This window comes from Petaurus breviceps, unplaced genomic scaffold (assembly GCF_028583685.1).
Source record: "Petaurus breviceps papuanus isolate PSGF00001 unplaced genomic scaffold, PetGlider_PUasm1.0 90823, whole genome shotgun sequence".
Classification (NCBI taxonomy): Eukaryota; Metazoa; Chordata; class Mammalia; order Diprotodontia; family Petauridae; genus Petaurus; species Petaurus breviceps.
In genome coordinates, this window is record NW_027187352.1 from 6,350,010 (window position 1) to 6,363,039 (window position 13,030).

The following is a 13,030-nucleotide window of genomic DNA, read 5'->3' on the forward strand; positions in this document are numbered from 1 at the left end:
ATAGGTCACAAAGTCAAACATGATGTTAATGACCTACGTTGGAGCCAGCTATAATATCGAGCATAGAGGGTTGTGTGAGTTTTCATTCATTAACTCAGCAATCATAACAGGACACGGTTTCAAAGCTGAATCAATGAACTCCCCTAGGGCATGGTCTCTGAAGGTGATCTGGAGGGTATAGCCACAGAGCTGCTGGCAAGGAAATGACCAGGGTGGACGGCTAGATACAGCATCGCTATCTCCCCGGAGGGAGAACCCTCCCCTTCTATCTCTCCTTGTACTCATCCCACCCAGCTTAACCACAATGCTTCCTAGTTCTGATTTTCTCTTGCCCTTTCTTTTCTACCATTCCCCCTGGAACTCTCCCTCTGTTCCTGATAAACACCAGAATCCCTTCCTCTCACACTCTTTCCATCTTTCTGCATTCACAGAAACTTGGCTAGCTCTGAAAGACACCACATGCCTGGCTCCCTCCAGTACTGGATGCTATTTCTCTCACTCCCCATTCCTTCTCCAGTACACACTGGACCAGGAAGAGGATCCAGCATAATCTACTGCTGCTTTTCTCTTGGGAGCCTCTCCTCCTTTAAAGCTTACTCCATCCATAAATATCCCCCATGCAGATTTCTCTTGCTGTAATCTTCTGGCCTCTCCATCTCATTGCCTCCTTTCTTAAGAAGTTCTGGGCCTTACCCCTTTTCCTTCTCACTTGTATGGTAAGATATATTTCTATACCCAGCTGATATTGCTTCTTTGAGCCAATTCCATTGAGAGTAAGGTTCACCCACTTCCCTCCTACTTCCCTCATCTTCCCCTCCACTGTAAAAGAAAGCTCTTTTGTGCTTTTTTAATGTCAGATAATTTACTCCATTCTACTTCTTCCTTTTCCCTTCTCCCAGTGCATTCCTCTTTCTCACCTAATTTTGTTTTTTAGATAATCATCCCATCATATTCAACTCACACTCATACCCTCTGTCTATGTATAGTCCTTCTAGCTACCCCAATAATGAGACAGTTTATAGTACTTACAAGTATCATTTTCCCATGTAGGAATGTAAAAAGTTTAACCTTATGAAACCCCTTGTGATTTCTCTTTCCTGTTTACCTTTTTGTGCTTCTCCTGAGTCTTGTGTTTGAAAGTCAGATTTTCTATTCAGCTCTGGTCTTCTCATCAGGAATGCTTGAAAGTTCCCTATTTCATCGGATATCCATTTTCCCCCTGAAAGATTATAGTGTTTTGTTGGGTGGGTGATTCTTGGTTGCAATTACAGCCCTTTTGCCCTCCAGAATATTGTCCTCTGCTCCTTTAATGTGGAAACTGTCAAATATTGTGCTATCCTGACTGTGGCTCCACAAAATTTAAGTTGTTTCTTTTTGGATACTTGCAATATTTTCTCCTTGACCTAGGAACTCTGGAATTTGACTATAACATTCCTGGAACTTTTCATTTTGGATTCTCAGAAAGTGATCAGTGGGTACCTTCAATTTCTATTTTTTCCTCTGGTTCTAGAATATCAAAGGAGTTTTCCTTGATAATTTCTTGAAAGATAATGTCTATGCTCTTTTTTAATCATGACTTTCAGGTAGTTCAGTAATTATTAAATTATTTCTCCTGGATCTATTTTCCAGGTGAGTTGTTTTTCCAGTGAAATATTTCACATTTTCTTCTATTTTTTCATTCTTTTATTTTGTTTTATTGTTTCTTGATGTCTCAAAAAGTCATTAGTTTCCACTTGCCCAAAACTAATTTTTAAGGAATTATTTTCTTCTGCGGACTTTTGTATCTCCTTTGTGTTTGACTGATTCTGTTTTTAAGGAGTTATACTCTTCAGTGAATTTTTGTACAAGCCCTTCCTGCTGACTTTCAAAGTTGTCTTGGGCTAGAAAATTGTTTCACCCCATCCTTTTGTGGTGTCTGCTGCTCCAGAATTTGCTTTGGGACATTATTTAAAGTTTTTTGGAGGAGTTTTGGGGAGAGCTCAGGTGAGTCTCTGCCTATTCTCCATCATGTTGCCTGAACCCCCTAAAAACTAAGGATTCTTATAGGCAGAGATGAGGAAAGAAGGCATTTTGTTCATAGTGGACAGCCTGTTCAAAGGTATGAATAATTAAATTTTGTATGTAAAGGATAAGAACAGTTTGAGTCTCCACTGGGCTCTCACTGCAGCAAGGCAATCCTTTTAGATGTCCCTAATTAGCTTACCATCCTACTCATCATAGTAGCTTTTCTAATTCTTTTCATCCCTTTTCAAACTCCCAGGGTTTCTCCTTCCACCATCTTGGCTGAGAACCTTACCTCAAATTTCACTGAAAAAATTGAGGTCATTCTCTGAGAGCTCCCTCTTCTCTCCTTCTCATCTCATGTCCCTGTCTTTTGCTGCCATTTCCTTCACCCCTGTGTCACATGAAGAGACAGATTTACTCCTTACCAAGGCTAACCTCTTTATGTTCAATAAGTGATCCCATTCCATCTTGCTTTCTCCTGCAGTTTCCGTCCCCCCCCCCATCATTTCTATTCTCTTTAATTTCTGTTTATCTACTGGCTACTTCCAATTGCCTACAAACATGCCCATGTCTTCTCCAGCTTAAAAAAAAAGTCCTCACTTGATCTGTCCATCTCCACCACTTGTCATTCTAAATCTCTTCTCCCTTTCTTGAGAGTCCTTCTCCCTAAGAAGACCATCTACAATTTGTGTCACCATTTCTTTTCCTCTTGCTCTCTTCCTAACTCTCTTCCATATGGCTTCTGACCTCATCATTTAACTGAAACTACCCTCTTCAAAGTTGCTAAAAATCTTTTCAATGACAAATCAAATGTCTTTCTCAATAACCATCCTTTTTGACTTCTCTACAGCCTTTGACTCTTGTCCATCACCCTCTTCTCCTTGAAACTCTCTTCTATCTAGGTTTTCATGACTCTGCTGTCTCCTGGTTCTCCTCTCACTTCTCCAACCACTTCTCAGTCTCTTTGGCTAGGTCCTCATCTAGGCTGTTCCTGCTAAATGGGAGTGTCCCCTAGCACTCTATCCTAGAGCCTCGTTTCCCTTTGTACTTTTTCATTTGGTGATCACATCCATTCCCATATATTTAATTATCATCTCTATGCAAATGATTCTCAGACCTCTTGATCCAGCCATAACCCTTCCTAACTTCCAGCATCATAGGTCCAATTGCCTATTGGATATCTCAAACTGGATGTCCCATAGACATCTTAAACTTGTGTTCAAAATTGAATTGCTTATCTTTCCCCAAAACCTTCCCTTCTTTCTAACTTTCCCTTGAGCATTAAGGGCACTACCATCCTCTCAGTCACCCAAATTTGCACCATCATATCTAGTAAGTAGTCAAGTCTTATCATATCTGTTGTATATGACGTCTTCTCTTCTCTGATACTGCCACCACACTGATACAAGCCTATATCACTTTATGTTTGGAGTATTGCAATAATTTACTGGTTGGCTTCCCTGTTTAAAGTCACTTCCCACTCCAGTTTATCCCCCACTTAGCTACCAAAACAATCTTCCTAACACAGAAGTCTGAATGTGTCACCTCTCTCTTCAATAAACTTCAGTGACTCCCTGTTACCTCCAGCATCAAATATAAAATGATGTGGCTTTTAAGGCCTTTCATAGCCTGGTCCTTTCTTATCTTTCTAGGCTTCTTATACCTTATTCCCATACCCTGTCCTTGAAAATCCAGTGATATTTGCCTCCTTACTGTTCTGCATACAAGAAACTCTGTCATCTGATCTGGGCATTTTCAGTGGCTCTGTGCCATGCCCGGATTCCCCACTCCCCCACAGACAGACAGACACACATACACATAAACACACAAAAACACACACACACACACACACACACACACCTTCTAATCTCTGCCTCCTGGCTTCCCCCATCTTCCTTCAAATCTTAACTAAAATCCTGCCTTCTGCAAAAAAAGCTTTTTCCTGATTCCTTGATTACTAGTGCCTTCCCTTTGTGGTTATTTCCAATTTAACCTTACAAATTTTATCTGTATGTGTTTGTACATTGCCTTATAACTAAATGGTGAGCTCCTTGAGAGCAAGGATTATCTTTTGCCTTTGTATCCTTAGCACAGTGCTTCACATGCTTCATAAATATTCATTGACTTGACTGAACTTAAGAGGGCATGAAGGGAGTGATGTAAGTCAAGTAAGGCTGCAGAACCAAGAATGCAAAGTAAAAAGAAGAAGCCAAGGTCCCCAAGAGAATTCCTCCACAAAACTCTAGAAAATGTTTTATACTGAGTCCTGATCAGGAAATCCAAGAAAAAAATCACAGTGTAGGTCAGTATAGGGAGACAAACAAGTCCCCATGTGGACTCTGGGGGCAGAGTATGTCCAACAGTATACCCTAAGTAACCTTGTACTATATAGGAATTGAAAGAGGAATAAGACTGTACATCAGGGCAAGAGGTTTCACATACATACAGAGGGACCCTGACCTTGTGCAGGATGTGAGATTAAATGCCAGTTGGCAGGTCTATTGTTTAGTACCCAGATCTGGGTCATAGATGTAGAGAGGACTGATATGGGGACCTGCACCCGTGGAGTTGTTCCTTTGGGAGCCGTAGGCCATATACTCAGTGAAGAACAAGTATGGAAACAAACAGTACCTGTGTGTCTATGATACTACAAGAGATGCAGAGCAGTATGAAGCCATAAATGAAATAAATATGCCAAGAATCTCAGACAAAAGGAGAACCTGCAGCTGTCCCTCAGAACCAGTAGGGCTTTCCAACTGGTTGATAATAACTGAGTCCAGTAGAGACAGATCTATAGGAACTTGCAACCAGGAACAAGTACCTAGGAGTGCCACATAGACCCAAACCCAGACCAGGAAATCAGAGTTCAGATGAAAATGGCAGTGATCAGACTTTCCCCTGGAATACACCATGTTGGGAGCATTAAAATCTTGCTAGTCAGCAGTCTGAGCTATGCCTGAGATTCTGGAGTAACAGTACCTGAGATTCTGATATAGTACCCCCAAGAAAGCAGTGGAAGGACCCAAGAGGACAAAAATTCAGACCAGATATCTTCCTCCCTCCCCTCCCCCAAAGTATGAAGAATATGGACATAATGTTCTAATTAAGGGAGTAGGATGGAAGAGTGAGCAAACAAAAAAAAAGGAATCCCACCAAAAGAGCTATTGCAGTGACAGGGATGCTCAACACACAACACAAACCCAGAAGAGAATGACTCTAAAGTACCTGTGAGTAAAGACACAAAGAATACACACCTTGAGTGCAAATTCAAATGGAATTCCTAAAAGAGAGGAATCAAAGGGCTTTTTTTTTTTCAAAATAACTAAAAATAATTTTTAAAAACCAAATGAGAGCACTAGATGGAAAAAGTAAGAAACGAAGTAAGAGCAAAAGAAGAGAGAAATAGAAAGAGAAATAACAGCTTGGAACAAATGCAGAAAATCTTACCAAAGAAAATAACTCTCTGAAAATTAGAATAGGGGGTGGCTAGGTGGTGCAGTGAACAGAGCACTGGCCCTGAAGTCAGGAGGAGCTGAGTTCAAATCTGGCCTCAGACACAACACTTACTAGCTGTGTGACCTTGGGCAAGTCCCTTAACCCCAATGCCCTACCAAAAAAAAGAGAAAAGAAAATTAGAATGGACAAAATCAGAGCTAATGATTCCCCCACACATCAAGAAATATGAAAAACAAAGTCAAACAACTGAAAAAATAGAAGATAATTTATGTAAAGTACTTATAAAAAAATTTGACATGGAAAATAGAATGATGAGAGATAATTTAAGAATCTTGGGGGGCAGAGGGAGGGGGACAGAGCCAAGGTGGCAGTGTGGAAGCAGGAAAACTCCATGAGCTCTCCCCCCACAAACCACCTCAAATACCTATAAAATATGACTCTAAACCAACTTTAGAGCTACAGAACCCACAAAGTGACAGAGAGAAACAAATCTCCCACTAAAGGCAGCCTGTCAGGCAGACAAGAAGGATCTATTGCACTGAGTTGGGAGCCAAGCACAGCCCTGTGAGCTGCAGGGTTTTAGTCTCAGGGTGGCCCCAACCAGTGGCAGCCAGAGCAGACTTCAGGAGAGTGAATCACCAGTAGCTATGGTGGTTTCCAGACTTATCAACCCATAAATGCCAAAGAGCAAATAAAAGATCAGTGTGGAACTCTGTTGGAACTGGGGGAGGGAGAGAAGGGAGGAGAGACTAAGAGCACAGTCCAGCCCCTGCCCCCAGGGTAAGAAGCGGAGGCATGGGCAGTGGTGCAGCTGCCACTGTATGGCTGCTTCAGAGCTCCTGGCCTGTAGATCACAAGGGGATCAAGCAATCATTCAGAGGGTAATTGCTCTTGCTTTAACCTGCTTGGATCTGGATCATGGTCTTGGGTGGTGGTCCTGGGTGTGTGGCCAGTGGGCCAGAGCTTGTGGGGGCTACAGAGAGGGCACCCAACTAGTATCTCTGGCAGCTGCAAAACACTCAGGGATTTGGGACAAAGCTCTCCTCTCTGGTCCTCTCTTTGGGACAAAGTTCTACTGTGGCAAGGGGCTCAAAATTCAAGTAATTGATGGCAACGTGAGCAAGCAAAGGAATCAAAGCAAGCACAGCAATCAAACCTTAGATTCCTTTTTTTGGGGACAAAAAGGATCAAAACATGGAATGGGAGGAAGACAACGAAGTCAGAACTTCTGCATCAAAAGCTTCCAAGAAAAATATGTATTGGTTATAGGCCATGGAGGAGCTCAAGAAGGATTTTGAAAATCAAGTAAGAGAAGTGAAGGAAAAATTGGGAAGAGAAATGAGAATGATGCGTGAAAATCATGAAAAGAGAGCCAACAACCTGACTGAAGAAAATAATACCTTAAAAAATAGATTAACTCAAATGGCAAAAGAGGCCCAAAAAGCCAATGAGGAGAAGACTGCCTTAGAAAGCTGAATTTGCCAGATGGAAAAGGAATTTCAAAAGCTCACTGAAGAGAATAATTCCTTCAGAATTAGATTGGAACAAATGGAAGCTAATGACTTTATGAGAAATCAAGATACTATTAAACAGATCCAAACAAATGAAAAAAATAGAAGGCAATGTGAAATAACTCATTGGAAAATAGCTCCAGGAGAAATAATTTAAAAATTATTGGACTATCTGAAAGCCATGATCACAAAAAGAACCTAGAAATCATCTTTCAAGAAATTCTCAAGGAAAATTGTCCTGATATTTTAGGACCAGAGTGCAAAATAGAAATTAAAAGAATTCACCAATCACCTCTTGAAAAAGATGCCAAAAAGAAAACTCCTAGGAATATTATACCCAGGTTCCAGAGTTTCCAGATCAAGGAGAAAATATTACAAGTAGCCAGGAAGAAATAATTTTAATATTTATGGAAACACAAATAGGATAACACAGGATCTGGCAGCTTCTACACTGAGGGATCAAAGGGCTTAGATTATGATATTCTGGAGGTCAAAGGAGCTAGGATTAAAACCAAGAATCACCTACCCAGCAAAACCGAGTATAATGCTTCAGGGGAAAATATGGTCCTTCAATGAAATGGAGGACTATCAAGCATTCTTAATGAAAAAAACAGAGTTGAATAAAAAATTTGACATTCAAATACAAGAAGCAAGAGAAGAATGAGAAGATAAACAGGGAAAAGAAATAATAAGAAACTTATCAAAGTTGGAAAAATTATCATTGTAACTTATGAAACTTTTCTCAGTATGAGGATAGTTGAAGGGAATATAAATGTATATATATGTAGACATACATGTATATGTCTATATAGGAGGGTATATGTGTGTATGAATACATATGTGAGTGTGTGTATGTATATGTGTACATATATACATAGACAGAGGGCACAGAATCAGTTGAATAGGAAGAGATGATATCTAAAAAATAAAATTAACAGGTGAGAGAGGAATATAATGAAAGGATATGGGAGAGACAGAATAGGGTAAATTATCTCATATAAAGGAGGCAAGGGAAAACTGTTACAATGGAGGAGAAGAACAGGAAGGCAAAAGGGAATGGGTCAACCTTACTCTCATTGAATTTGGCTTAAGGAGGGAATAACAAACACACTCAGTTGGGTATCCTACCCTACAGAAAAGTAGGGGGCAAGGGGATAAGAGGGGGGATGATAGAAGAGAGGGCAGATTGTGGGGGAGGGTAGTTAGTTATTCCAGAAGGCAAAAGATAGAGGTCTATATCCGAGATTAATTTACCTAGAAAACTGGGTGTAATCCTACGGGGTTGGGGGGAGGGGAATGGATCTTTAATTAAACAAAGGACTTTTAAGCATTCCTGATAAAAAGATCAGAGCTAAGTACAAATTTAAAAATATAATACAGAGGATTCAAGATAAACAGGAACAAGAGATCATAAGAAATGAACTTTTTACCCTAGAATACAGGGAGATGATACCTATGTCCCTTCAGAACTTTATCGGCTTGTGTTGGAGTCTGATTAGGCAGAAGACTTAAGAGTAGTTGTGTCTTGTTTTGATGATCATAAAGAAGAATGGGGAAGGGAAGGGAAGGGTAGGGAAGGGAAGGGAAGGGAAGGGGGAATGCACTGGGTTGGACAGGGAGAGTAGAATGAGGAAAGTTATCTCACATAATTGGGATGCACAAGTAGAAGTCTATACAGTCAGGGATGAGGAGGAGTGAGCAACATGAACTCCTCTCTCATCTGAACTAGTCAAAGGAGAGAATACATAGAGTTGGGCATGGACATATATTTCACTCAACAGGAAAAGGGGAGAATGAAAAGGGAGCTGTCAAAGGGAAGAGAGATTTAAGGGAGAGATTAGTTTTCAGCAAAATAAAATGTAACTTCGGAGGGGGAATTTCCAAGAGGGGATTAAAATAAAAGAAAGAAATTATAAGAACCTGTTATTGAGCTCTGAATGAGGTCATGAAATGAGGGGCTAAGGCAGAAGCAAATTACATCAAACCTAGAACACTGGTGCTGAGCTCATCCCTTCTCTCTCATCACCCTCTCCTTTATAAAGAATGTGTTCTACCCTTACCTCTATCTCTTAGGAACCTCTTAGTTCCCTTTAAAGTTCAACTTAAAAAAAATCCTACCTCCTTTGTGAGGTCTTTCTAATCCCTCCAGCTGCTTGTGTCTACTCCTTAAAATTATCATGTATTTATTTTATGCATGTTTATATGTGCAAACTTTGTTTTTCTCAGTGGAATATGAGTTCCTTAGGGGTAGAGATGGTTTCATTTTTTTCTTCCAATGTTAAGCACAGAGCCTGCCACATGGTAGGTGTTTAATAAATATGTATTGATTTATTAAGAGTTTAATCAATGCTTGTTGATTGAGATTAATTTGTATGTAGAAGTCTTGAAGTATGAGGGGGTTACTGAAAAGAGCTGTGAACAAGGTTCTGAATTCTTTGAGGTCTTGGTGCCCTTCACAGAGGAAAGATGTATGTAATAGGGTTGGGGGGGGGGGGTTATGGTTGGGAGGGGGGGATAATTAATTCTGTCATGTTGAGTTTGAGACATCCATTGTACATTGTACATGGAAATGTTCCACAGGCAGTTACTGATGTGGGACCAGAACAGGACAGAAATGAGGAATGGATCTATAGACTTGGGAGTCATCTTCATTGAAAAGATAATCAAACCCATGGTCACTGATTTGATTGCCAAGGAATATAGTTTTGAGGAGAAGTTTTTAATGTGGCACCTATATCATGAATAGATTTCAAATGGTCCATAAACTTGGATGAGAAAAATTATTACATGGCCATTTTCACTTAATCTCTAGCTGAAATTTAGCATTTCCTTTGATTATTATTTTAAAATATAATCCTTGAGCTGGTGGGAGGGGCTGATGATCATAGCGGTAAAGTGCTGGAGGGAGCATGTGAGGGCACGGAACAAGGAGAGTGGCTGGCCTTGGCAAGAAGGTCCACCATGACAAATGAAGAAAAGAAAGAATGAAGGATGGTGTAGAGGGAGTTTGAAGTGTAAAATAGAGGTGACCGGGGAGTTCACAATGCTTGGTTGGCTTCTATTTTCTCAGCAGAGTGGGGTACTAGATCTTCTTCTAAGAAGGGATAGGATAGGAGAATTAAGGAGAGAAGTTGGTGTAGGAAGTACCACTTTACATACTGTCTCTCTCATCAGTGTGAGCTCCTTGAGAGCACAATCTCAATTTTTCTATTTCTTTCTGCAGCATTTAGCACAGTGTTTGCTTAAGGAAGCACTTAAATGTTTTTCATTCATTCAATAGAAAGTCAATAAGAGAAGGCAGCAGGGTGGGCAGAGTTGAGATTAGAGACATGAAATACATGATGGACACAGTCTGAACAGTTGCTCACTTTCTGTCATCTTTGTCCACTGTGGAGAAGCAGAGGAAATGGATGATGGGAGCCAACCAGGAGAGGGGTTTGGCAAGCCATATGTGGCAACGGGACAAGAGGACAAGGGACTCAGGGGATGAGGACAGCTTCAAGCACTTTTTGTACATCAGTAAGGTAAACATGACTGTGGGCCATTCCTCTTTCTCATAAAACAGGGAGCTCATTGCTCTGCCAGATGCCAACCTGTTTTTAAACCTTTGTGTGCCAGTTTGAATCTGTCCAGAGCTCTACAGTCAGAAGCCAGGATGGAACCAATTCATACTGCCTTAGGAAAGCCAATTGTTAAAATTTCAGTATGAGCATTTACCATACAATGTGGAAATTGGCAAATTAGGGCTTGAGTTGTTGCTTTGTTGACAGTCTAGACTTAAGAAAGTGATGGAGAAAATGTTATTAATGCAGATTAAACTTTAAAGTTTAAAAGTGTATTGTGCATACATTTTCCGCCAAAGATCTATTTGTTAAATATTTCATAGCAATCCACTCCTCCTGCCCCCACAAAGCAGAAGCCCCCTGGCACTGCACTGGGAGTCTTAAGGTCTGGCCCATACTTCTGGCTCTCCTACTGACCTGCTGTGTGACTGTGACTAAGTCACTTCTTTTCTTTGAAACTCAGCTAAATGTGCCCAGGTATTCTTGTCACTGTCATGTGCAGAAATGAGAAAGTATTGTCCTGGATTTCTTCCCCAAAACTTGTCTCAGGTCCCACCAGTGACCTTTACCAGAGCTAATATGAAGTTTGACCTCTAGGCCACTAACCCTATTTAGACTTTTCCCCACAAAGGGTCTAGTTCACCCCAGGAGTGTAATATGCACCCTCTCTCCCTCCCCCCAAGTTCCAAAAACAGGGCACCCAGTGCACCATGTTCTCAGATACCCAAGTATTTTCTCCTTCTTCCCCCTTCCTCTGTCCCCTTCAGCTCCCTTTCAGATCTAAATCTATGATACTTCTTTCTCTCTTTTTTCTTCCCTTCCTCCTTCTGTTCTTTCCTTTCTTCCATTTTCTCTTCTTCCTTCCATTTTCTCTCTTTCCTTTACCATTCTCTTCTATTCCTCTTTCTTTTCATCCTTCTATTCCTTTTTTCTTTTTATTTCCATTTCTCCTTCTAGTATTTCCTCTCTTTTTCCCTTTCTCCTATTTCTTCCTTTTTCTTTTCTTCCTTCTATATTTTCTTCTCTCTTTCCCTTCTTCCTTGTATTCTTTCCCCTCTTCTCTTCCTCCTTCCTATTCCTTCCTCTCTCTTTCCCTTCTTTTTTCATGCCTTTCTTTTTTCTTTCTTTTCCTCCTATTTTTTCCTTTGTCCTTTCTCCCCATCTTCTTCCTAATCCTTCCACTCTCCCTCCTTTCTTCTATTCTTTCCTCTCTCATTCTTTCTCTTTCTCTTTCTGTGCCTTCTTTCCCATTTCCTTCCTTCCTCCCTCCCTCCCTTCCAAGTCACCCCCTCTTCATTCCAACTTGAAGCTGCCCCCCTTGGAGTCTGGAATTCTAAATACAATTATGCATTCCATTCAAAGGATTTGACCCCACCTCTGGCCTCACCCCTTCACCCCCAACCTTCTTCAAAGAGACCTCTGGGAGCGGCACCCAGGTCTGGTGAGTGAATGGTGCCAGGCTTCTCTCCTCCCCCTCCCCTTTACCCCCAAGCAGGTGGCTTTCTGCTTTGATGTTCTTCCAGCTGTGATGGGAATCAAATTCTGTGGCGGGTCAGGACAGGAGAGGGGGAAGGGCAGGGCTTGTCGTACAGAGGAGAGAGCTGGGTGTTGGGAGATCTGGGTGGGTGACCAGAATCTAGCACTGAGTAAGTGACGTCCTCTCTGTGCCTCAGTCTCCTCCTCTGTAAAGTGAAGGATGGTTAGACTAGCTGACCTCTCCCAGCCCTGTCATGTCTGATGCTCTTCATTCATGACTTTGGTGATTATTAGGAAGATTGTTAAGCAGCTAGCATGCCGAGAGGCATGATAGTATAGTGGAAATTTAGAAGCAAAGACTAGACTCAGCCATTCCTGCTATATAGGACCACACCCAAGTCCTCCCTTCTCTCTGGTCCACAACAATTCCCTTACTTGTATGAGGAGATTACACTAGTTCAAGAGTCCTTACCCTTTTGGCTTGCTTTGACAGTCTGGTGAAGCTTATGGATCCCTTCTCAGAATTATGTTTTTAAATAGTTGAAAGAAATGCTAAATTTCAGTTTAGTGAAAATTAGTAGAGGTTAGTAAAAAAAAAAAAAAAAGAATAGGGCAGCTAGGAGGCACAGACCACTGGGCCTGAAGTTAGGAAAGCTCATATTCATGAGTTCAAATCCAGCCTCAGACATCTACTAGCTGTGTGACCCTGGGTGAGTCACTTTACCCTGTTTGCCTCAGTTCCTCATCTGTAAAATGAGCTGGAGAAGGAAAGGGCAAACCACTCCAGAATCTTTGCCAAGAAAACCCCAAGTGGGGTCACAAAGAGTTGGCTTTGACTAAACAGCACAACAACAAACAATAAGGATACATATTGTTTTCCCCCTGATTCAAGTTCATAGAACTCTGGAAATCTTTCCAAGGTTCCCTTAGGGGTCCATGGAGCCCATGTTAAGGAACCCTGGATTAGATGATCTCTAATAACTGTTCTAGCTCTAAACCGACATATGGCACAGTGGAAAG